The 22653-nt window shown below is 42.6% G+C and overlaps 1 protein-coding gene and 1 pseudogene across 1 annotated transcript in view; one reads left to right on the forward strand and one right to left on the reverse strand.

The window, feature by feature from the left end:
* The window catches only part of IL2RA (interleukin 2 receptor subunit alpha), a 52243-nt gene that overhangs the window by 24656 nt on the left and 4934 nt on the right, over positions 1-22653 (reverse strand). The gene's annotated exons all lie outside the window — the stretch shown is intronic.
* Positions 2749-3901, forward strand: LOC103298584 (THAP domain-containing protein 5-like; annotated as a pseudogene).

Genomic DNA, 22653 nt, shown 5'->3' on the forward strand with positions numbered 1-22653 from the left:
TGACACTAATGACAATAACTGAGAGCCACCTTCCTCGGGCTTGTATCACCAAACAGGTCTGGGGAGAAGAGTGAGGGGCCCTCAGACACTCTTCTCTTTTTCTGTTGTTTTTTCCCCCCTCTAATGGATTGCTGGAGACTCAACTTCTCCATGTCACTCACATGCCATGCTAGGTAGGAAAGGATTAGGCTTTTGTATGATACTTAGAAACAATTTTAAGGATTCAAACCAGCTTCACTGTCTCCCAGACATCTGCTCTCTCCTTTCAAGTATTAGACCATATCACCAACCACCCATCACTCTTCCCAAATAGAAATGTGCAGCTTCTATTGCTTGGGTTTAAGAAAAAAAAAGGGGGGGGGGGATGAGAACTGTAACTAAATGAGGTATTCTCTTTTCTTCCTGTAAGTGTCTCCATCACACAGGAAGAAGAACAGGAGCAAGAGATTCAGGGATTCTTAACTGGATTTGGAATCCTGACACCTCTTATTTTATTTTGCCAACTCCCCCTATATAAACCCTACTCCTTTATTTTTTTACCCTTTTGGTTTTTTTAAAGGGACTATAACTAAAATGAGTTATGTGCTGAGATATTGTTGTGTCCTAGAAATATCAACACTTGGAAGTCATTTGATCTGGGAGAGTGACGTCTAAGTTGGATTCTCTCCAACCAGTAGGACCTATGCTGACTTTGTTCACAGCCATGCTTCTCAAACTTTAATGTGCACACAAGTCCCCTGGGGAGTCTTGTTAAAATGCTCATTTGGATTTGATAGGCGAGTGTGGAGGCTAAGACAATGTCTAACAAGCTCCCAAAAGCTGCTGGTGCTGCAACCGCACCCTTAGGGTAGCAATGGCTGCTGCAGCCTCTGTCTCTAGCTGTCCCCTTCCTAAGGACTCCCTCTCCCAGTAGACAGTGAGCAGGGGCCTCAGGTGCGGTGCAACCTGCTTACAAAGCAATTTGTTTCCAGGCTATTTTACTCAGTATCTAAGAGCGTGCAGTGAAAATTTTCTAGCTGGAGGAGAGATGGGTGGGTGAAAAACGCTTGTTTTTTGTTGTTGTTGTTGTTTGTTTGTTTGGTCTGATGTTGTTTAAAATGAGAAAGAACTCATCTGGCCCTTGTGGTCCGTGTGAGCAACTTGAAAAATAAGGAAAAGGATGGGGCTTCAAAAGGATGTGGACAGAGTCTGTGCTAAAACCCTTTGCTCTGTGGGTGAATCAAGGTCAAGTTATGCTTACCCACAACCCAACTATCACTGTTTCCAAAACTGAGTAAATGGCTTCATCCTTGTGCCTCTCTTCTCCGTCTATACCAGGGGTGGGGAACTTCTGTTCTGCCAAGGGCCATTTGGATATTTATAACATTTGGTTAATATAATTCACGTAATATAAATTTATGTTGCTATGAAAAAAGCTCCTAGATTTATTGAATTTCAAGTCCTACCTTCAGTTTACTTGGCAGGGCTAGACCAAGTGATTTTGCAGGTCTTATAGGGCCCTCGGGTTCTGTGTTCCCCACCCCTGATCTATACAATAGAAATGGGGGATGACTCACTAAGCACAGAAAGTTCTAGATGATGATTTACTAAGCTTTACACAAAGGGTATAGAAGTATTTTAAGAGTTAGGGCACCCAATAAAGAAATGATATGGTTCTTCACTTAAAGCCATTCATCTTCTATGTTAGATCGAAGAAGAACCATGATATACCCGATGTCAAAGATAGTATCCATCTTCCTTAGGAAGCCCAACCAGCGAAAACCAAGTATTTCTGGTGCAAAATACCATAGGACATGCTGACTATAAATAACCCTTAAGGATCCTAAGATCTGAGAGCTGGGAGAAACCCTAAAGATCATTTAGGTCAACCTCCACATTTTGTGGATGAGGAAATAAGTTGTGTGGCAACCTGATTCCCAGTTTAGTACTTTCCCGTTGTGTAGAATCATAATCTTCAGGAACCAGTGTGCTTTTCACCCAGCTGTGGAAGGTTCTCTCTCAGAGAGAAGTAGAGCTATGTCTAAACTATCTGGGTCACTGGAAAGTGTTTATGAAATGTTGTGGTTTAATTCAGATCATTATCTTTGAAGAAGTCACAGAACTCAGGTCCTCCAATTGGGGCCATTTATATCATAGTAACTATGAGAGCTGAGCCTTGCCTGTGTGCTGATCCTTTGTCTAGATTGCCTTTAATGTCCGCTCCACCACTGAAAGGTAGATATTGTCATCCTGACTTTACATAGCCGGAGACTGAAGTTCAGAGAGAGGTGGTGGGACAGGAATCACAAGAAAGCCTACTATTGCTGCACTCTTTTCTGCCTTTAAAATTTTTACTTTCACTTTTAGGAATTCTTTCAGGAAGCAAACTTAAATATTTCAGGAAGAAGAAAGGATTAAGAGGTTTTCACTGACTTTACGGAACCATAAAAGCTCAGAGGGTGATGCCATTGGCTTTGTGTAGGAGACAGATTCAAAATATTGAACAAGTAGGATAGCAGACTCAGGAACAAATATGAATATAGCAGTAAAATGAATTAGGAATTTGGAAGACCATGGTGAGAAACTTTCAAGAAACATTAGGTAGGGGTAATGACAAATCAGAGATTGTGATAGAAAAATGGGGGAAAGGAGCTCATCTAGACGCAGGCGCGGTGGTGCGTGGCCTGGACTTGGGGCAGCAGCAGCGAGGGGCCCATCTGTGCCCGGAGTCAGGCGGGTCTCCCTCCTGGGCCAGGCCGTGCTGGAGCGATGCCTTGCTTTTGCGCAGCGATTTGCTGTAAGAACCGGTGGGGAAGGAATAATAAGGTCCTCAAGCTTAGTTTTTACCCGTTTCTCTACAGGACAAAGAAAGACTTGAAAAATGGTTAATGAACATGAAACGAGATTCATGGATGCCCAGTAAATACCAATTCCTGTGTAGTGACCATTTCACACCTGAGTCTCTTGACATCAGTTGGGGGATTCGATATTTGAAACCAACTGCAATTCCAACAATATTTTCTTTGCCTGAAGACAGTCAGGAAAAAGACCCTTCCAAAACAACTGTCAGAAGAAAAAAATAGAGTATGAGACAGAGGCGTGCCTGAAAGCCAAGTCACAAGGATCATTTGCATCAAAAAAGCCAAAGAAAAATACAGTTAATACAGGAGTCCTCCCTGCGCATGCAGAATCACTCCTTTCATCTTCGTTGGTGTAGCCACCAGCTCCAAAAGCAGGATAACATACTAACTCTTAATCTAGTTAAACTGGAAGATCCTGGAAAACCAGAATCTACCTTGGAAACATCAATTAACCAAGACATAGGTGGTTTTCACACATCTTTTGAGAATCTAAATTCGACAACTATTACTTTGACAATTTCAAATTCAGAAAGTAGTCAGCAGTCTTTGGAAACCCAAGAAGTGCTTGAAATAACTACCAATCATCTTGTTACAAATAATTCAGTGGAAATTAAGTCAGCACAGGAAAATTCATTCTTACTCAGCACAATTACTCAAACGGTTGAAGAATTAAACCCCAATAAAGAATCTGTTATTGCCATTTATGTGCCCACAGAAAATTCCAAACCTATAATTCTTTTATGCCTGTCCAAAAAGAAATTGTAGAAATGGAAGACATAGACAGTGAAGACTCCTGTAAGGAGCTAGACTATGAGACAGAAGTCTTACAACTTGAACATTCTTACTGCAGACAGAATATAAATAAGGACCATCTTTGGCAGAAAATCTCTAAATTACATTCAAAGATTACTTTTCTTGAGCTACAAGAGCAACAAACTCTAGGGAGATTGAAGTCTATGGAAGGTCTTATAAGGCAACTAAAACAGGAGAACTGGCTCTCTGAAGAAAATGTCAAGATTATAGAAAACCATTTCACAACATATGAAGTTACTATGATATAAAGACGTCTCAAAGCTATGACTTTTATATAAGCGTTTTGCAGCCAAATCAAATTATATGTAAAGTGAACTTTTTCCTGCATAAATTTCTCCACTTAATGGAACTCAAAGAGTGCCCTAACATTATGAACTGCAGAGAAACGATAACTGGTAGAAAGAAAAAATCAAATGCAAAGTGATGTGAACTCCCAGAAGGAAGCACTTACTTGTGTATGGTAGGTAGGACAGTGGAAAGAGAGCTATGAAAATAACGACTCTGTGAGCAGCGTCTGGAGGGATAAAAAGCATTTCCCAGGCAAGGATTAGTAGAAGAAAGGGAACAGCATGAGCGAGACAAGGTGATGTGTTGGGGAAATACTGTGTACTACTATGTATGAGGAACTGAGAGCTGACTGTTCCATTTAGGTCAGCATTGAGTCTCAGCACTTAGGACATTTAGCACAGAAAGCTAGACGGTAGATGGATAGGACAAAATCATGGAGGAAATCATGTGAATGTCATCTGTGAGGCACCAGGGAGCCATTTGAAGGTTTATGACTATGGGATGCTGTACTCAGATCTGTTCTTTAAGAAGAACTTTTTTTTTTTTTTTTTTTTGGCATTTACAGATGGCTAGCTGGGGGCAGCAGGAGGGCAGCAAGAGGTGGGAGGTAGGGTGATCAGTTAGGCTAGTGCTTCTCAAAGTTTTGTGTGCACATGAGTTACATAGGGAATTTATTAAAATGCAAATTCAGACATAGCAGGTTTGGAGTGGGACCCGAGAACCTGAATTTCTCCCAGGGGTTGCTGCTGCTGTTCCAACCACAGTTTGAGGGGTAAGGAATTAATAGACCATTATAATAGGCTGAGTGAGAGCTAAGAGAAGCCTTGGGACTGGGAAAGAGCAGAGGGGATAGGTAGATTGGAGAGACGGGAGAGAAGGGATGATCAGTATGACTGGACAACCACTGGCGGGTGGGGAGCAAAGGAAGAGAAAATATGGGAGATGACACAATATGGATCCCAGTAGGACAAAGAGAGTTGCCGATGCAGTCAATAGAGTAGATGTTGGTGAGGTAAGAAATGTGAACACCTTTAAAGAAGAGAACACTTTGTCTTCATTTTTAAAATGACAGAAGTTTAGTATGATGACCTTGGGTTGCGAGCTTGTTGGCCAGTTTCAGTCTACCACCTAAATGTTTAAGGAAAGTAAATCAGTTCTGAGTGTCAGAGACCCAAGTCTTCTTCCTGTCCCACTCACTGGTTCACTGTGGTCCCTCCTCACCTTGGATGCTCATCCATAAGATGAAGTAGGAAGAATTCCTCCCAGGTACCTGGTCAAATTTCACAGTGCCTTAAGCTCATTTACCCCCTGGAGGAATTCCTGTGGGAGGCTAGGAAAAGGGCCGTGGAATGAGCGGATATCTTTGATAGTTGGGTGAAGTTTATGAAAATTTGAGGATGCTTAGATGAGATTTGCTAGCTTGAAAATTATAATATATTTTGGCACATATATATATATATTTAAGTTTACCCTAGATTTTTCATGACATGCCTTTGAAAGGAATTCCAATCTTGCTCAGAGATGAGGAAATGGAGTGTAGGAGTCTGTCTGAGTAGATGGTTCGAAATTACACAGCTGGTGGTGCAGAGCCAGAGCCAGAAGTCAAAAGATTGGGCACTATTCTGCATTCTACTGCCACCCCTACCCTTAGTTATACTAAGAATTTGGTCAGGTGATGTATTTGCTTCATGTTCCTTTCTCACTTGCCTTCTGCATTCTCCCTTGTTTCTGATTATCCTCAACTTTCCTTTTTACATTTCATAATGGCCCCATCTTTACTCATTATTTCTTCTGTCGCTCCACTTAAAACATATTCCTGATCTCTCTAAACCTGACACCACTGTGCTTTGGATCACTTCTCCTCTACTGCCTCTGGCCCTGTGCCCTGTCAGCTGTCCCTGCTCTAGCTCCCACTCCCACTGGACCCCCCTCCTCAGCCTTATAAGCATACAGGTACGTAAGTTGCTCCTCCCTAAATCAATCCTTATTTCTTTTCCTCCTAATTCAGTATATCATAAGAATAGTTCACCTCGTTGTTTCTATTTCCTCCTTACCGACTCATTCCATTGCTATTCCGTGTGTCTTCTGCTTCCACCGGAATGTTTTTAAGCGCACACTAAGAAGCTACGAGTTGCCAAGTCCCATGGCTCTCATTCTCCTCGAAGTTTGTTTAGCATGTGTTTCCAAATGTAACTCTTCCTTTTTGAAATTTCACTTTTGTTATCATAAGACATCATGATCCCCTGGTTCCTCATCTCTTTGGCTTTCTTTCTTTGAATGCTCACTTGACTCTCATTCTATAAATCTGCTGACCCAAGTTTTCCCCATTATTGATATCTTAGGATGTACATTTGTCATAGCTACTGAACCAATATGGATACATTATTATTAAATAAGTTTATACTTTATTCAAATTTTCTCAGTTTTTCCCTAATGTCCTTTCTTCTGTTCCAAGATCCCATCTAGAGCTCCAAATTACACTTAGTTATTATGTCTCTTTAGGCTCCTCTTGGTTATGAAGAGGATATGATAGTTTCTCATTTTCCTTGTTTTTGATGACCTTCATAATTTTGAAGAATACTAGTCAGATGTTTTGTAGGATGCCCCACTATTGGAATTTGTCTGATGTTCCTGCTATAATTAGCCTGGAATTAGAAGGATAGCTTTCATAAGATTCTCAAAGTAATCCATGACCAAAAATTTGTTAAGAAGGGTGCAGTGTAGGAATTTGCCAGTGAAATGACCTTGGCTCTTATCATTCTATTTTTTCTCAGAAGTTTCATCATTTCAGCCCTTTACATATATTGACTAATTTAATTCTGAAAACTGTACTATAAAGTAAATGTTATAATTATTACTGCCATTTTTCAAATGAGACATTACAGTCCTGGGAGGTTTGATAAATTGCCTGATGTAATTTCTAGCTTGGTCACACAGCTTGAGGACCCACAGTAATGGAGCTGAGAGTCTCCTCGAGGCTTCAGAGCCCATAGTCTTAGTAATGATGCTATGCTGTCTCTTTCAGATTTATATCTCTAGCCCTAAGCCCTAGTCTAGACTACTCTGTGCCCTTCTATTTTTCCACTCAGCTATCCTCTGGTACTGCAACTTTGTTCAAAACTATTTCTTCTCCTACTTGACATTACCATTGAGGTTTTATCCAATGCAATCAGATAAAATAATGTAGAGGCATTAAAAATTAGAAATAAAACTATCTTTGTTTGAAAATTATATGATAGTATCCTATCTAATAATAGAGTAACATGTAAATTACCATCACTCCGCTACGCCCACGATTGGGCGGCGGGAGGCTGGGGGGGGGGGGACTCGGGGTGGCCTATCCGGCCATTGAGAGGCACGGATCCGCTGCCACTGAGGGGGGCTACCCTGATGTTGAGAGGCGCAGATCTGCGGCGCTGAGGGGGCCTGCCGCGGACACCCAGCTGCGCCTCTCAACGGCAGGGTAGCCAGGTGTCCGCGGAAGCCCCCCTCAGCGGCCGTTGAGAGGCGCAGGGGGCGGGAGTCCTGCCCCCTGTGCCTCTCAACAGCAGGGTAGCCCCCCTCAGCGACCGCGGGCCATCAAAAGCGGGGGAGCTGGGTGCCTGTCTGCTCTGGCACCAGGCCTTTCAGAAGCCTCCGCCAAGCTGGAGGCTTCTGAAAGGCCTGGTGCACCAGCGGACAGGCACCCAGCTCCACCGCGAAAAGCGAAAGCGTGTAGGGGACCCTACATGTGCATGATTCAATCATGCACTGGGCCTCTAGTATCTAATAAACCCAAGAGAATCAATGATGAAAGTAATAAAATAATTTTAAAAGATAGCAATCCATAGTGGTACTAAAAAATCATGGGTTGGGAGGAGGGAGAAAGCTCTTCTTTACAAGATAATGCCAGCTAAGGGGTGCTGAAAAATGGATCTCAGGGGAATTAAGTGGAGAAATATGGATCTCCAGGGACTTAAGTTGAGTGAAAAAAGCCAATTTCAAAGTTTTCATATTTAATTATTCCATTTATATAACATTCTTAAAATGACAAATTATAGAAATGGATAATAGCTTAGTGGTTGTCAGGGATTAGGAAAGAAGGAGGTAGGTGTCTGTGGCTACGACAGGGTAGCAGAAGGGATCCTTGTGATGGAAACCATTGTGTATCTTAACTATTAGGGTGGTCATGGGAATCTACACATGTGATAAAGTTGCATAGAATTAAACACACACATACACTATTGAGTTCATATAAAATTGGTGCAATCTAAATAAGATTGATAGATTATATCAATGTCAATTTTCTGCTTGTGATATTGTGCTATAGTCATGAAGGAAATTGAATGAAGAATATATTGGATCTCTATTATTTACAACTGCATGTGATTCTACAATTATCTCAAAATTAAAAGTTAAAAACAAATATACAGCCAAAACTGGTTTGGCTCAGTGGATAGAGCGTCGGCCTGCGGACTGAAAGGTCCCAGGTTCGATTCCGGTCAAGGGCATGTACCTTGGTTGCGGGCACATCCCTAGTAAGGGGTGTGCAAGAGGCAGCTGATCGATGATTCTCTCTCATCGATGTTTCTAACTCTCTATCCCTCTCTCTTCCTCTCTGTAAAGAATCAATAAAATATATATTAAAAAAAATAATAATAAATAAAAAAATAAAAACAAATATACAGACAGCCCTCTGATCCTCTTCTTGGACTTGTTTCTCTTAATGACCCTCATTTCTCTTACTGACTCTCACATTCCCATCATCTGAGTCTCCCAAGTTTGACCCTTCTGCATACTCTTTGAATTCCACGTCTCCTTTGCCTGCATATCAAATCTCTTCCTAAGAGTCATTATTTTTATCTGCTTAATACCCTTTTTATAATTGATTTTGAGAGAGAGAGAGAGAGAGAGAGAGAGAGAGAGAGAGAGAACATTGATTTGTTGTTCTACTTATTCATACATTCGTTGGTTGCTTCTTGTATGTGTCCTGACCGAGGATCGAACCTACAACCTTGATGTATTGGGATGACACTCTAACCAACTGAGCAACCTGGCTAGGGACTCTGTGCAATACTCTTGTTCACATTTCTTCTGAACTTCACTTTCACCACCTCCTAACTGTTCACCTGCCATAGCAATAGCATCTTATTATTTCTCTCTACCTTTCATCTCTCCATCCCTCCAATATGTCTTTAAAATATTGTCAAATCAAGCATTCTAAAGCACAGAGCTAATTGTACTAGTAGCATAAATAAATGGCCTAGAGGCGAGGTTTCATGTGTTCTCCACCTGTGTGACTCATCTCTGGTTATAACAATAACAAGCCTCCCTTCTTTTTCCCTTGATCCAGGAAGTGGGTTTGTCTAACACGGACTAAGTTTTTGTTGGGAGATATTGACTGCATTTTGTTGCTTTACTTTGGTGATTGAGTTTGTCAATCAAAGAGCAGGTGGAAGATTCCTGAGAACCATTAACCAGAATGTGACCATAGGAGCTTCCTGGACACTCCAAGTCTTCGCCTTTGGCCCTGCCATTTAGTCCTCTGGGTCTCCTGACATGGTGCCCCCTGATGGGGAATTCTGCCCCTGTCTATGAGCCAGATCAGGAGAAAGGCTGCTCTTGATTCGCCCATGTTTGAAGGGTGAAAAGAGGTTCATCTGACAGGTTCAGCAGAATAGGTCACCCACTTGGCAGAGGGAATGTTGTGTTCAGGGGACTGTAAGTAGAATGTTTTGTTGGAGTGTGAATGGCAAAGTTATGAATGACAGAAATATATCAGTAGAAATAATGTAAGTCAACAGATCTTGAAATCTGTGAAAAAGCCCAATAAATCCTGTTTGTTGCCTTTATAACCCTCAAGCAGTGCAGCATTTAGGACAAAGTGATAAAATATGTAAGGTCACTTTGTGAGCTGGAAAAAAAATATTTAAAATGTTAATTACTTACAGCTTGATTGTGTCAGAGCAAAGAAATGGAGTTTCTTTTAGATTCATCTTCTAAGAACTATTTATGGGAATTTTATATTAGTTTCCTTCTTCCCACCTGTATTCACATGAATAGTTTATAATGGCTTTCAAATCTATTAAAATATGGTCATCTCTGTCCATGTGGCTCAGTTGGTTGGAGTATCGTCCAGTACACCAAAAGGTTGCAGGTTCAATTCCAAGTCAGGGCACATAGCTAGGTTGCAGGTTCAATCCCTGGTTGGGGCATGTATGGGAAGCAACCAATCTATGTTTTTATCTCACATCGATGTCTCTCTGTCTCTCTCCCTTCCTCTCACTCTCTAAAAATCAATACAAACTTATCCTCAGGTGAGGATTAAAAAGAGAAAGAAAAATTTTAAATGAATAATAAAATAAAATACGATCAATTCCCTGATCACTGCCAGCAAGGTCCCCACAGTTTAGTTTGAATACTTCCAGTCACTTCTGTTTGTTGCTGGCTGCCTGCATCACCTATTCTTTATTTAAACTATTTCATCAACACGGGCACTGAATAAATTATTGGGAGCATTGGCAGTGGTAATACTGTTCATTCATTCACTCAAACAAATATCCATCTTTGTTCAGCAAGAATAAATGTTGAGGGGAATGTGGCAGAAGCAAAGTTTGATGTCACAAGGATGGGGGCCGGGACAACCAGGTCAAGGGAAGTTATTGTCATTAAGGAAAAGGCACAGTCCTGTCTAGGTGGCTCAGTTGGTTGGAGTGTCATCCTGTGCCCCAAAAGACTGTAGGTTCGATTCCTAGTCAGGGCACATACCTAGGTTATGGGATAAAAAAATGCATCCTCGGGTGAGGATTAAAGAAAAAGAAAAAGCACCTGGTTCCCTGGGGAGATAAGAGGGGAGACTGTGTGCTCCGAGGGAGGAAACTTGGGTGCAGTTGGGCACATTCTGCAGTGACTAGCATCTATCATCTCTGTGTTATCTGACCCACAGTTCCTGAGGCCTGGCTGGCCTAGTACGTCAAATAGTCAGAGTTTCCACAGTTGAAGAATGAGTGGCTCACAGGGTCAGACCTGTCTGGAAAACAACCTGTGCCTTCTTCAACACTTGTTACCAAGAATAAAGGGGAATCAGGGGTGGGAATTCAGTTATTTTCTCTTTACCTTGGAAGGAAAAAAGAAGGCAGGCAACCAAAAATAGTTCTCCCAGCAGCTGACTCTACATCGAAACTGTCATATTTCGGAATTTCAAACGCTTCTGCTAGTGAAATGTTGAGACTGTTATTTCTGCCCCTTAAGTCTTCTCAAGCTTCTGTACGTGAAAGGGTTAACCACAAGTTCACCACAGAATGTCAACCTGATGAAAATTAAAGGGTTGTCAGATAAGAAAAACAAGGGGGTAAAAATATACTCTTGTTCTTTCTCTGAAATCTAAAAGCAGTTTTCCTTCAAATCTTTGAAACCTAATTCTTGGGATGGAATAATATTTTTAGTAGAAATATGCTGCATGGGTGAATCCCACCCACAGTCTTCTATGAGGAGAGTTTTCTGCGAAATTAGACTGCAGAGTTGAGAATATTTTCAACTGGATAACAACAGAATTTCCACTGAGACTTTAAAGAATACTAGCTAGGTAAGTATGATGCCAGGTAGAAACTTAAGACCAGAAGAGAAACAAAGAAAAGATGGAAAAAGGAAAAAGTTATGTGAAACAATGGAGACTTCAGCAACACAGTGTTTCTCCTCAGAACCGTAGCCTGGTCTGGGTGTCAGGCAAGAACCAGCCACGTCGACACAGACAGTTATTGTGTCAGCACACCAAATCCACATGTGCAAAACTGGGGATGACCCTGGGTCAAATGTTGCCTTCAGCCACTCTCTCCCGTTATCTCCATACCCATCTCCTGGGAGTGACGCTTGGGCCCTTCACTCTGAGGCCCTCTTAGCTTTCAAGAATCACAACTTTAAACAAGACACAAGTGTATACTGTTTGGACTGAATATTTGTAACCGCCCCCCCGCCCCCTCGGCCTACTGTCCAATGTGATGGTATTAGAAGGTGAGGCCTTTACAGTTAGATGAGGTCATGAGGGTGAAGCTTCATGAATGGGATTCATGCCCTTCTAAGAGTCACGAGAGAGCTGGCTTCCTCTCCCTGCTCTCTGCCATGTGAGGACCCAGCAAGGAGGTGGGCATCTGTGACCCTCAAGCAGGTTTTCACCAGACCTCCACCATGCTGCCCCCTGACCTCGGACTTCCCGTGGGATGATGTGGTGGGCAACACAGCATAGGGAGGAGGTGATGTTACCAAAAATCCTCTCTTGTACTCCAGGGACAGGCCTTAGAAAAGCCAACTTAACATATTGCGGACGGATCACAAGAATTCTCGTGTTTCCTGTTCTAAGACTTGTGACCAATCATGAAAATTCTCGGCTTTTCATTGTTGTCATTTAGAGAGAAACAGTGTAATGGAAAACACATTCACTGAAGTTAAAAATTACAAAAGGAATTAAAAGTGATCAGTCTCTTGTCGTTAGTAATAAAAATAACTGTTTTATACATCAATTTGATATTTTTAAAGTGCTCAGTAACCATGGATAATGACAAAGAACATGATAAAATTCTGGATATATTTGCTGAAAATTTATCAGATATTCCAAGTGAAAGTGATGAAAGCTTTGACAGTGGCAGTGATATAGTTATTCCTTCAAAAAGGCGAAAAATAGTAATTTCAAGTGATTTCAAACCTGAAAATTTGAACAATTCCACACATGATTTTGAATGTAATTTGGGTCTTGGTTGCCAAGATAATGATTGGTCAAAAGAGGACTTTCAACCTAACTTGGAAAAATTTGAAGGTAATACCTGGGTTACAGTTATACCATGTGATTCTAAGAACACCATTGAAGTCACCAACTTGATTTTTGACGACGATCTGTTTGAACTATTTTGTCATCAATCGAACATATATTATAACCAAAATTTGGGAAAGCACAAAATTTTGATAGCAATAAAATGGTCTCCTGTTATTCCAATAGATATGAAAAAAATTTTAGGACTTATAGTGCTAATGGGGCATACTCGAAAGGATACTTGGAAAGAATATTGGTCTACAAATCCAGTTCTAGCTGTTCCAATATTTCCTCAGACGATGAGTTGAAATCGTTTTTGAACAAATCTGGACTTATTGGCATTTCAATGACAATGCAAAGATGACTAAATCTCCATCCAGGCTATTTAAAATTCAATCTGTACTCGACCACTTTATTAGTAAATTTCAAACAATATATAAACCTATGCGAGAATTATCATTAGATGAAGGCATGATTCCCTGAAGGTCCCGTCTTCTATTTCGAACTTACAACCCAGCTGAAATTATTAAATATGGTTTACTTGTAAGAATGGTGTGTGAGCCAAGACCGGTTTGGCTCAGTGGATAGAGCGTCGGCCTTCGGACTGAAAGGTCCCAGGTTCGATTCCGGTCAAGGGCACGTACCTTGGTTGCGGGCACATCCCCAGTAGGGGGCGTGCAAGGGGCAGCTGATCGATGTTTCTCTCTCATCGATGTTTCTAACTCTCTCTCTCTCTCTCACTCTCTCTCTCTCTCTCTCTCTCCCTTCCTCTCTATAAAAAAAAAAAAAAAAGAATGGTGTGTGAGAGCAAGACTGGGTATATTTGCAATTTGGAAATTTACACAGGTGAAGGGAAAAAATTGAATGATTCTATTCTGTCACTACTTTAGCTGTATCTGGAATTGGGGCATCACATATACCAAGATAACTATTACAATAACGTTTCAATTGCAGAAACTTTATATAAAAAGAAATATCCTACTAAAGTTTGCAAAGTATGCAAAAGTAATGGTAAGAGAAGAGAAACGCGTTACATTTGCCAGCTTTGTTTAGTTCCACTTCATATTACACAGTGTTTTAAAAAGTATCATACTTTAAAAAGATATTAGCTTGTAAGAACATGTAATAAATAACTTCAAAATGCAATGGGTATTTAACTTTAAAGAGTGCCTTTAACATTAATGTAAAACTTTTTTTTGTACTCGTTCAATAGAAACTTATCTGGCCACTGGGTAAAGCTAGCAATAAAACTACTGGTCTGCAATGTGTTAACTTAAAGGCTTTTGTGGAGTTCAGTCTGTGGACTCAGAGTGGGCTGCACTCCCACTGAGGGAAACACAGCCTTCCACGTTCCCAGCGCTCTGCACTATTCCCGCCTTACATACATTCTTAGTTATCCCGTGAAATCATGGTTTTTGGGCCTGCAGTGGGCATTAATATTGGGCATTAAATCCAAGGTGGCTGAATTTTCTAAGGACATGGGAACGTAAGATCTGTTACCTTGATTCACTGGGAATTGCTTTGTGCTAACAAGTAACAAATGGAACTCATCAAGGATGTGGTCATTATAGCTGTCCCCCTGGGAGGTTAAATGGCATAGTCAGCATGATGTTGAAGAGACGTTACTTTTCACTCCATTATAGGGCAAGTATTTATTAAGCCACAGAATGTCAGGACTGAGAGGGGGCTCAAAGACTCCTTCTCTCAATCTGCTTGCTTGCATAGGAGCATACACTTTGTCCAAGGTATCTCAGAGTAACTGCACGCCAGGAGCTATTCTAGGCACTTCACACACATTGACTCCCCTATTCCTCTCAGTCACCTATGAAATAGGTTATTATAAAGAGTAATGCTAAATAACACAATATTATACTATATTATTAAAGTAGAATTAAATATGTGGTAAATAATATACAAAATACTATAGTTTAATTACCATAATTAACATTTATAAGAATCATTGAATAATTAATTAATTATTAGATGAGTAGTTCTTATCATCTGCATTTTATAGGTGGTGGAAGTGAGGCACTGACAGGTTCGGTGAGTGACCTTCCCAGAGCCACTCAGCCTGTCGGTCGCAAAGGCAGTATTTGGACCCAGCAGCCTAACAGCTGTATGTGCTCAGACCTTTCCTCCCTTTTGTGCCTTGGCTGCATCTGTTCCTGTGGTCACTGCAGCCTGTGACCTCCCACTGCCCTTGTCCTGCATCTGTCCTGCATTGTGGGGATGCTGTCGTGGGTCTTCTCAGTGGGGGTGATGAGAGTGATCATGGGGAGAGGTTGCTAATGTTCGGAGATTGTAAGGGCTGGAGTCTCCAGAGATTGGGGCTTGTTTGGGTACATGGGACCAGTGAAAGGAAAGAAGGAATTTTCCCAGGTTTCCAGGACAGCTGGGTGGATAATGGTGTTACCATTGAAACAGAAAAGCGGGGAGAAAGAGCCTGGGAGAGCAATTCTGGGTGTATTCAGTGTGGGAAGCCTGAGAGATATCCATGTGGAAAGGTCCACTGGGCCTTTGGTTATGCAGATTAGAAGTCCAGCAAGTCATGTTTGTTGAGCACCTTCCACATCCTGGTTATTTTAGGCAGCCTGTCTTATACAGCCAGTGGGCGGGGGTTGAGGGTTGTTGTTCCCATTTTATACCCACAGCAACAGAAGCCCATGGAGGTTTAAGAAACCTGCCTACCATCCACTCTCACCTCACCTAGCAGCCTGACTTCGGGGTCTGCCACTCCCTGACTCCCATCCCATCTGCTGCTAATCATTCACAATGAGGACAGTGCCAACTCTCCAGATCATGTCCCTCCCTTGCCTAAGACTGCTCTGTGGTATGCTGTTCCTCTCAGGATACAGTGCTTTCCCTGTACTTGGCAAGGCTTTGTGATATAGCTCACACCCAGCTTCAAAAGTCTCCGCCTCTGCTGTGTACCTGAATGCTCCGGCCTGGTAGAACTACATGCAGCTCTCGGAACTCACTATGTCTTTTGTCTTTGGCCTTGCTCACGCTGGACTTAAAACTTAGTTTCTACCTTCTTGACTCTTGCTTCTCCTGCAGGTCTCCCTCATTGTCGTTTTTCTCTAGGAAGCCTTCGGGACCCTCCCCAGCCTTGGTTTTATGGTATTCCTCTGCACTTGCAGGCTACCCTGCCATTTCTTTAGACAGTGCTTACCACACGGTGTCCATCAGATCCCACCACCTTGCTAGTGCCTGCAGAGAAGGGCACTCAATGATTGGTTTAAAGGCAAGTAGAGTCATGCAAGTCCAAGCTAGGATCTGAATGCAAGCCCATACATTCCCTAATTCATGAGCCCTTTCTGCTCTCCCAACATGTTTTCCAGTGGTCAGAATTCCAAGTAGGCAGCTGAGGTGTGGAAGATTATTCCAGTAAAGGGGGTAGGGGGCCGGAAATAAGGCTTCCCTAGGAGCCAAGCTTTGAAAAATAGGAGAGCTGCTGGCAGGGTTGCATGGAGCTGGGGTGCCCTCTGCAGAGGACATGTGGACATCCAGGTAAGAATATTAGCCGAAACCGGTTTGGCTCAGTGGATAGAGCGTCGGCCTGCGGACTCAAGGGTCCCAGGTTCGATTCTGGTCAAGGGCATGTACCTTGGTTGCGGGCACATCCCCAGTAGGGGGTGTGCAAGAGGCAGCTGATCGATGTTTCTAACTCTCTATCCCTCTCTCTTCCTCTCTGTAAAAAATCAATAAAATATATTGTTTTAAAAAAATATTAGATGCCAGGCTTTGGAAATGTGTCCCATAGGCAGTGGAAAATGATTTGGGCTCTTTGATCAGGGAGAAGTCATCATGAATTTTTCTTTCAGGGGAGATTAATTTGGGGATAAATCAAAGAATGACTTCAAATGAGAGATGGGAGGCTGGCTTGCATACAAGCCACGGGGCAGTTGCTTTCCTTGTACAAGGATGGAGCAGATAGCCCACTTCTTCTGCTATTTGGGGCCTCACAACCTATTTCCTCACCTATAAAATGGGGGTGATGATAATGGTTCCTGTCTCATAGGGCTGTTCTGAGGATTCAGCAAGATAATACCTGAAAAGTGTACAGCCTGAGGCAGGGCTGGCCCACAGGAAGGCTCCAGGGCCGCAATTACTACCACATGAAGAGGAGGGAAGGAGGGTGCTTAGGCGGCCTGTCCTGCTCTGGCTCAGAGTTCCTCCTGCCTCAGCCTAGGGCAAACCCAGACCAGAGGAGGGAAACGCAAGACTCCCTGGGAGAGGGAAAGTGAAATTCATGGCCTGATGAATGAAATGCAGTGAAAGCCAAAAGTGAAATAAATGAAAAGATGTTTGAATACCGAGAGCTGAAATGCTAACCCTCTGCGGTCTCTGTGCTCTCTTGGGTGTTAGCAGGATGTCTGAGGAAATTGCCCTTTTATTTTATAATGGTTTTGGGGGGGGGTGTGTGTGTGTGTGTCTGTTTGTAGTTGCTTGTTTTGCTTTCCACTTAAAATACGGAGTTTTCTTTTTACAAAGATCCTTTTATTCTAAATCAGGCTCTGAACAGAGGTGTCACTACCACAGGGGCCGGAAACAGACACCACACAGACGCTCAGTCGGGTTTGAAGGCTGTGCCCGGTTTCATCAGCCGGGGAAGCCAAGACAGCCTTGGCCACAGCCAGGAAAGGTGTCAGATGAGCAACCTCTTGTGAAGTCATCACCCTCACCCCCAAAACTCCCGGGAAACTCACAGCGCTCTGAGACAGGAAGAAGCTGACGTCAACTTGTGTTTTGGGGACTTCAAACAAAACTCTTAGAAATGTTTCTTTGCCCTTTACTTGGTGTCATAATAACTGATCTTTCGATGAGGAGATGGGCCAGTTAGCTCCAAAAGGCCCATTTCATGAAATTAAAAAAAAAAATCACCACTGTTGCTTTGCTTTTAAGTACATAATAACATAAATCAAACCTGGTAGGTTTCCTTAGGTCCGCCCTGGGAGTTTAGGGTTGGGGAGTGGTTCATGCCCCACTGGGGAGGCAGCGCTTGGTCAGCACCACCTATAAACGGGGCTTCTGCACCACTTGGGGGCTTCAGGAGAAATCAAACAGTTGGATCGTAAAGATCTGTAAATACTCCCACTTGACATATTTCCATTTTCCTGTAAAGGAATTTCTTGAGCAAAAGACAGTTTCTGCACATCCTCTCTCTATGTTATTCCAAATTCAAAATTAGTGTTTGATTTTGGTCATTAATAATGACCAAACAATGCTCTCAGCTTCCTTTTTCTTTCTTTCTTTTTTTTTCTTTTTCTTTTTTCTTTTTTTTGGCCCCAAATGTTAGTGTAAACTTGAGGCAGTTATTGACTTAAGATGTTGGGACTTGCAGTAAGAATGACCATCTATGTATCTGTGTGTTCCATCACTCTTTCTTTATTTACTCTTGTACCTTAGATCTTGGGTTGTAATTATCTGTGCCATGTATTTCTCCCCTGCTGCCTGGTGAGCTCCTGGAGACTAAGGACTGGGTTACCTTCATCTCTTACCCTGTATTTGGCACATGGTAGTTGCTCAATACATACTTGCTGAATGAATGAATAAACAAAGGAATGAACAACTGACTGGAAGGTCTGCCACAGGCAAGATGTCCCCAGCCACCCTATGGCTTCCCTCTTCCACCTGCCCCACCCATCCTGTCTGTCGGCTCTACCGTGGCAGCAACATTTTCACTCTGAAAACCATCACAGCAGAGAAATCTCCCACCATGTTGCCTTAGAGGCACCCACCTATCCTGCCTTTGTTTTTATTGCTGAGAGTACAGAAAGCAGTGAGGCTGCTGAAGGAGGTATCTATTTTGGTCCCAAACAGAAAAGAGTGGGTGATTCCGTGGGCAGAGATGGCAATTCCTGAAGATGGTGTGGTTGACTCATGCCCGGAGGTGCTCAGAATTTCCTCTGTTTTGTGGGCGTTTGGGGCAGACGTGGCCCGACTGAAGTTTCTTTGAAGCACAGTCAAATGCAAGAAAGACAACTCCAGCTGCTCTTTTGAGGGCAGAAGGAGCACTGAAGGGGAACAGCAAGATTCAGAGAATTTAAGACTCCAGGGACTTGATGGGCCTTAGGAGACCGTCCCTCCCGTACATTCAGGGACAGCTCCCCGTGGCAGCAGGGCTTGGTTTCCGTAGGCACAGCCACCTTAATTTATGCACAGCCACAGAAGCAGTGGGACATACCCCAGGACATATTTACTTCAACTTTTGAAAGAGTGAAAATAAACTTCTCTGTTAACACGGCACATGTATCTTGGGCCCTTAGCAGCAGTTTAGAAGAACAGTAAAGAACGCAGGCTCTGGGGTGAGACTGCCTGGCTCACAGCCTAATTGTGTGACATTGAGCCACCTATGTAACCTCTATAAGCCTCAGTTTTCCCGGTGTAAAATGGGAATAACAATACGGCCTGCCTTATTTTGAGGATTAACTGAAGTAATACTATGTTTTCACATAATACCTGAAAGATAGCCTATAGAATATGAATAGTCGCTCTTGTTATTATCATTACAGTTTAAAATATTTCTTGGAACAGGCTGACAGCAAATAAGCCTGAAAGGAAAAACTAGGTGTTGGTATCAGTATTTGTGCATGGCCTGGCTTCACCAGCCAGCTGTTTTCCAGTTCACAGCTTCGCTCATCAGCTCACCTTTCTTTGACACCATAGGCGATCAGGGCCTACTGGAAACTAGTCAACTTTCCATGCTCTTTAGTGTAAAGGAACCAATTGCCTTCTTTGAACTTCCTCTTGATCTTTAGAAATGTGCTTCTTCTTCTTCTTCTTCTTCTTCTTCTTCTTCTTCTTCTTCTTCTTCTTCTGGAAAAAGTACTCAACTGCTCCTAGTCTGACACCAGCCTATTCTTTCACTGCATCTGGAATAAGGAGTGTGAGGACTCCTGGGCAAGGGAGAAAGCAGCCCAGAAAGCATGTCTGGCTAATCTGACCCTCTCCTCCCACCATGGGTGGGCCTGCCCAGAGGCACAGACTTCTGACCAGCACCTTACTCCTTCCCTTCGTCTTCCTCCCAGCCTGGTGACCCCCACCTATGACACCCACACTTTGGTGCCCTAGTTTCCTCCTGTAGGCAGGATGCCTGGCACTGGGCTGCAGGCAGAGTTACTGATCAAAAGCCCCATGAACTGGGTGGTGGGGTTGTAGGTGTGAGCTGTCAGGATACTCTAGCCACCAGTGTGCGGTTAGCTGGTGCTGGGTCAGGGACAACATTTGGATGTGGGGAAATAAGACCCTGGGCTTCTTGACTGTTACCCAAAGGTGTCATGTAGCCTTGGTGATGCTGATCCAGTGATCTACTCTGTGAATGAAGTCTACCAGGTCCCAATGATGTGTGTAGACAGAGGATTAAAGTGAGATACTTTTTGTATGAGCAAAAGTTTTTTCTTTAAATCAGAGAATCACTAGCCATTTAGCCTCATTTTGCTCAGCACGCACACACACACAAATGCTCATTGTGTGTGTGTGCTAATTAGCTATATATATATATGTATAGTGTAATATGCTAATTATACCGGACATCCTTCCAGATGGTCTTCTGGATGAAGCCGGAGATACAAGGGAAGCTCGGGTCCTGGGTGCCAGAGGGAAGCTGGTGCCAGCAGCCGGGTGAAGGAAGGCCTACTCTTGCATGAATGTTGTGCATTGGGCCTCTAATATATATAATGTTTTTATTGCCTTAGTAAACTCCTGTTTTCAGTTTGTTACTCATGGAGCATGATCCATGTATACAACTTTAGCAAAATCATTAGAAAACACTATCCTGCAACCCATCTTCTGATATTCACAAGCACAAATTCAGAACCAATAGGTCCCAACTCTTCCGAGAAGCCTTTCCTAAGCACTGTTTTTCCTAAGCCCACCTGTTCTGATCGCTATGGAATGTGTCAGTTTTGCCACATACTACTTTGCAATATGTGATCTTGAATCTTTCCCAGATTGGTTTGCCCATTTTAGCTGCAAGTTCTATGTGGGTAGACACAACTTGTATTTCTTCTCTCACACAAAAGCCTTGCTACTCGAAATGGGGTCCATGCACATCATGTAGGAGCCTGTTTGAACCAGAATCTCAGCCCCTGTCCTGGACATCCTGAATCAGATTCTGCTTCCTAGCAATATCCACAGGTGATCTGTAAATACATTGAAGTTTGGAAAGTACTGTGCTAGGGCACCCATTCTTAGTGAATAGAAATGACATCATGGAAACAGACAAAAATGGGAATCATTATTTTGTGGATTTCAACCCTGACTGCATCTTGAATCCTTTGAGGAACTTTAAAAAAATTATTTTTATGTCCAATTCTCATCCCCAGAGAATCTGAACTAATTGGTCTTAATTATTCTTGGGGCCAAGGGTTGGTCATTATTTGTTAAAACATCCCAGATGCATAATTAATGTATGGTTGGTGTTGGTAACAACTGCTCTAAATGCATTTCCCGGTGGGACTTGTGTTACCGTATTGAAGGGAGCAAGTCCCAGAGTAACCCTAAAACAAGTCAAATAGCCAAAAACTATCTGAGTAATCTTAGAGTGGAAAATACCTAAGATATCTAGAAACAATTATATTACTCTTTTCCCCTAAATGGGTGACTTATTTGAAAGCCTTGTGGGGGGATTCAGTGATGGGTTGTTGACTCATTGGCAAACACTGTTGGCTTCCCTTGTCAGTCAAGAGAAGAATTGCTCAGCAGGTGTTTCATCCCAATTATTCAGCCAAAAGCAGTTTGAGGGCAAGAACTGTCACTTTTTTCATCTCAGTAATCCTGCTAGGTGGATTTGTCATTGAGAGAGAGTCCAAGTAGAGACATGCAGGGAATGTTGGACTGGAATTTAAGAGGTCTAGATTCTAGTCCTGGCTTTGCCACTTTTCTTGCTTGTCTTGTGTCATTGGTTTGTCCTGGGTACCCTTTACTTGCTATCGTCTCTAGGCTCCCAGACCTCTTAGGTTGCCCTTACCAATTATAGTTCCCTTTCCAGAGAGGGTAATTTCCTGTATCTCATTCTCTCTGTTCAAGACAATGGGTGTTAAGATATCAAATAATGTAATCAGATGTCTTACCTGGGGACCCTGGTTTATAGGGAGGCTTTAATCCCCAAGAATTTTATTCAAAATTTTGTGCATTTGCACATTTTTTTCTAAGAAGACTGTTGATAGATCTCATCAAATTTTCTCAAGGATTTACCAATTCACCACTCAAAAAAAAAAATTAAGAACCAAAAACTAGATGGATTGTTGCTATCACATTGTTTTTCTTGTTGAGAAATTCAGGCTGTGTACATAGGAGTGATACATGAGGTTCATCTTTATGTAGTGAGGCTTGCTGGGCCTTTTTCTCCCCCTTTCCTCCCCATCCTTGATGGTACCTGGGGCAGCAGATGACTTTACCTAACCAGAACTTCCTGAAGAAATCATCAGAAAGGGTCACCAAAGAGTTTGGCAGGAGATGAGGGAGCTCTTTAAGGGTCTCCAATCTTTCCTTACCTGATAGCTGCCTAGACAAAGAATTGAACAAGAGAAGAGGGTCTCAGGAAGTGTAGAGACCCCCAGTAACAGAGGAGCCCCACATGGGCCATAGATTGAAACCAGAGGGATACACATTGTCAGTCCAGAGGGAAGAAACCCTAGATTCTAAATCCAAAGGGATCCGAGCCTATCACTTCCACTTTCTGCTTCCAGAGGAAGGGAGCCTATGCCTTTGTGGAGAGGGCAGGAGGGGAGGAGCTCCTTACTCTGGGTGTTTGGCTATTGGAAGTTCACCAAATACAGGGTGGGGCAAAAGTAAGTTTACCGTTGTGAGTACACGAAACAGTTTATTCTTGTATTATTACTTATTAATTGTGGAATTTCCATATGAACCACTGTAAACCTACTTTTGTCCCACCCTGTACAGATAAACTCATGGTTCACATTTTAC

Source organism: Eptesicus fuscus, chromosome 2 (assembly GCF_027574615.1).
Source record: "Eptesicus fuscus isolate TK198812 chromosome 2, DD_ASM_mEF_20220401, whole genome shotgun sequence".
Lineage (NCBI taxonomy): Eukaryota > Metazoa > Chordata > Mammalia > Chiroptera > Vespertilionidae > Eptesicus > Eptesicus fuscus.